Raw genomic sequence first — 4,196 nt, 5'->3', positions numbered from 1 at the left:
CCACGAAAGATGACGTTCCCTTCCTCTTCTTCGAGGCAGGTACGACGATTTTCTTTCCTCGTGAAGACGACATCAAAAGCCTGGAATATAAAGAATAATAATAATAGGTAACAAAATTCGAAGAAGTAAAAGGCATGAATTTGAACTAACTATTTCAGCCAAGACTACTAATATGAAGCAAACTCAACCACAGTTTTCCTAATCTCAATTTAACATGGAATGTATGATAACTAACCTAGGAATGCAAATTAAATGATAGACATTAGCATGGTAATAGCATTAGAATAAGCATAGTAATGTCATGGGTATGAGGTGTTCCAAATAACTTGATTTAACACGAAATGTATGATAACTAACCTAAGAATGCAAATTAAATGATAGAAAAATGAAAAATAGTTCAAAAGATATGAAGATTATGTTGATAATAAGCACTAGAAATAAGTAAGATAGAAGTGAAAGGAGTAAACAAACGCTAAGGGAAAGAGATTGAGCGTCAAAACTAAAGTGGGAAGTGGCGCACAGGCGTGGCAGGGAGGCCGTGTGGAGTTACAGCAGCTAGGGTTAGGGTTTTTTGAATGGGGAAGAAAGTGAATAGCGCAGGGTAGTTATAGATTTTGGGCCACACGGCCAGGGCACACGCCTGTGTTCCCCAATTTCAGCCCGTGTGATTCGCGAATTTCAAATTTGGGCGCGCCTGACATTTAGGACACGCCCGTGTTCCTTGGGTGTGTGGGCCGTGTCGCACGGTCGTGTCTGCCATTGTTCGCTTCTCCCATGCCCGTGTGGGAAATCCCCACTCCTGTTCAATCTAACAGGTTCGACCACGGGTGTTAGACATAGGCGTGTCACACGCCCATGCTGTTTTAATAGGTTCGCCCACGATTCTTCCACACGGGCATGTCGCACGCTCGTGTTGTTTTGGCAGGCTCGACCATAGCCATGTCGTATGGCCATGGTGTTTTATCGTAGCCCGTGTTTGGGGAAATCTTTTCCCTATTTTCACACGGCCCTGAGCATGCCCGTGCTCATGGCAATGTCCCTGTGGAAAACCTGTATTCAAGAGCTCCGTTAGTACGTTAGATTTTGAAGACTAAATTTTTAAAGAAGTTAATACAGTTAGTGCTCGGGTTGCCTCCCGAGAAGCACTTATTTATAGTCTAAGCTTGACTTACCTCTCTGTTGAATAATCATGGTGGTTTGAGGAGTTTATACTCCTCATTCCTGTCATCAATCTCATCAAAATAAGGTTTAAAAAGGGTGTTGTTTACCTTAAAAGTGCCAAAGTTGGGGTGCCTTACCTCGACCGTACCGAATGGAAAGATACTAAGTACCGTAAGAGGGATTTCTTCATTCGGTGTGGTATCAACAATATGGGGATCTACGGCATGTAATAAGACTCTATCTCCAATCTTAAGTTGATTTGGAAAGGTATTGAGCTCGTTCTATCGTAGATCGGTTTGTCAAGTGTTCTTGGTTTATGGGTCTGCCATTCATCGAGTTCCTCGATTTGTAATCTTCGATCTTCATGAACAAGTCCTCTACTATTGCTTGAGAATGACTCGTGTGCTTCCTTCAAACTCATTTCCTATAAAGTAGGTTGTACCATATTGTCAGTTCTAGGAGAATGGGTTAAACGATCACCTTCAAATCCCGATGTGTTGCCAAAATTGTGAGCTTGAAAGGTGATTGTTTCGTCTCCCACATAGAGTGTGAGTTCACCTGTGCCAACATCAATAATCATTTTAGTAGCTGCTAAAAAAGGGTCTTCCCATAATTAAAGGAGTGTTGCTATCCTCCTCTATATCTAGAACAATAAAGTCAACGGGAAATATAAATTTATCGATTTTAACTAGTACATCTTCAATAATACCCCTAGGGAACCTTATAGTTTTATTTTCTAATTGAATGCTCATCCTAGTTTGTTTGGGTTTCCCGAGACCTAATTGCTTAAACATTTTGTAGGGCACGACATTAATACTAGCCCCTAAATCAGCTAATGCATTATTAACATCTAAATTACCAATTAAGTAATGAATTGTAAAACTTCCTGGATCTTTTAGTTTGTTCAGTAGTTTATTTTGGAGAATAGCTGAGCAAACTGCGTTTAGCTCCACGTGTGATGCCTCGTCCAACTTCCACTTATTTGCTAAAAGTTCCTTTAAAAATTTCATTGCGTTTGGCATCTGTAATAGGGCTTCAATAAACGGTAAGTTAATATGTAATTTTTTTAAGAGTTTAAGGAATTTACCAATTGTTCATCTAAGCGGTCTTTCCTTGTCGCGTTGGGGTATGGAACACGAGGTTTATATTTGACATTCACCTTTTTGTTTTTATTATTATCTGCCTTACCTTGACCTTTGCTTACCACAGTTTCTTGCCTCGGTTCTGGTTCAGGCTCAACAACTCCTTCCTCATCTTGAATATTAATTGCATTGAGCTGTTCCCTTAGGTTGGGTTCAGTATTACTTGGCAAGCTACCTTGTGGTCGTTCAGAAAATAGTTTGGAAAGCTGGGTTATTTGAGTTTCGAGCCCTTGGATCGACACTTTTTGATTTTTAAGTGCTGTCTCGGTGTTCTGGAAATGAGATTCTAACACTGAAATAAACTTTGAGAGCATCTCTTCAATGTTCAACTTCTTTTCCTGTTGGTAGGGTGGTTGTTGGTAGCCTGGAGGTGGTTGTGGTCTTTGATTTCCTTGACCGCTCCACGAGAAATTGGGGTGGTTCCTCCAACCTGCATTGTAAATGTTACTATTTGAACTGTTTTGAGGTCGAGGATTATTACCCATGTAGTTTAATTGCTCGCTATCCATGTTGTGGCCATAAGGTTGGTATTCCGAATGGCTTGTTACACCTCCACTTGCTTCACACTGCATTACTGGGTGAACCTGTGAAGAACTAAGAAAACCATCATCAATCTTTTTATTTAAGAGTTCTACCTGATTAGATAGCATGGTGACCGAATCGACATTATAAACGTCGACTATTTTTGTTGGCTTTGTCCTTCTGACTTGCCACTGATAGTTATTCAGTGACATTTCCTCTATAAACTCATAGGCATCTTCAGGTGTTTTATTATTGATGGTTCTGCCAGCAGCTGCATCAACCATTTTTTGAGTCGAAAGATTCAGGTCATTATGGAACGTTTGAAACTGTAGCCAAAGCGATAACCCATGGTGAGGGCACCTTCTCAAAAGGTCCTTATATCTCTCCCATGCATCGTAAGGTGTTTCTAAATCCATCTGCACAAAAGAAGAGATATCATTACATAATTTAGCCGTTTTAGCCAGCAAAAATTATTTTAGTAAAAATTTTTCGGTCATTTATTCCCATGTAGTAATTGACCCTCGTGGTAACAAGTTCAACCACTGTTTAGCTTTGTTCCTCAATGAAAAAGGGAATAATCGAAGATGAATGGCATCATCAGAGACACCATTAATTTTAAATGTATCGTATAGTTGAACGTTGCGATCCTCATCCTGCAAACCATCAAACTGAACAAATTGCTGTATCATTTGAATAGTGTTAGGTTTTAATTCAAAAGTATTTGCAGCTATAGCAGGTCTAACTATGCTCGATTCAGTTCCTGTTAAAGAAGGTTTAGCATAATCATACATAGTGCGTCAAGCAGGATTTTGATTAACCGCAATTGTAGGAGGTAGCTGATTGCCTTGGTTTTTAGCCATCTCTTCGGTTGGGGGTTGAGTATCGTCTTCTTGCTTGTTCTCTGTGTATCTTGAGCTTTGCCTTAATGGTCCTGACGGATTTCTTCTAGTCATAAACTATAAAAACCTTCCAAGAGAAGGAAAAAGTAAATTAATAAATAATAATAATAAATTAAAGTACACGAAAAATAAATGGCTAAAGTAATAAAAATTGAGTGTTCCTAATATTTCAGTTCCCCGACAACGGTGCCAAAAAAACTTGATCGTGTGATTTCGTGATAGGTTTTAAATATTTATAATTACTCGTTCTTGAACTAACTATTATGGCGATGTAGGCAAGTGCACCTATCGAACAGTAGTATAGTTTTAGCAAGACTAGATTGTCGAACCCAAAGAAACTAAAAGTACTAGTAATGACTGTCTTTTTATTATCTAGCCTAAGAATAAAGAGGTTTTTGTTTTAACTAACTAATTATCTAAACTAAGAACGCACAGAGAATGGAATTGGGCAATCACTTTTGGAAAAATCGAT

The 4,196-nt window shown here is 39.0% G+C and overlaps 1 non-coding gene across 1 annotated transcript; it reads left to right on the top strand.

Annotated features, from left to right (window-relative positions):
* The first annotated feature begins 3,167 nt into the window (after window positions 1–3,167).
* Window positions 3,168–3,274, top strand: LOC128293510 (small nucleolar RNA R71). Its single transcript, XR_008283691.1, has one exon. It is a non-coding gene; the product is annotated as a small nucleolar RNA R71 (small nucleolar RNA).
* Window positions 3,275–4,196: the final 922 nt, after the last annotated feature.

The sequence above is a fragment of the Gossypium arboreum genome, chromosome 5 (assembly GCF_025698485.1).
Source record: "Gossypium arboreum isolate Shixiya-1 chromosome 5, ASM2569848v2, whole genome shotgun sequence".
In the NCBI taxonomy this organism is placed as follows: domain Eukaryota; kingdom Viridiplantae; phylum Streptophyta; class Magnoliopsida; order Malvales; family Malvaceae; genus Gossypium; species Gossypium arboreum.
This window is presented reverse-complemented; position numbering and strand designations above follow the sequence as displayed.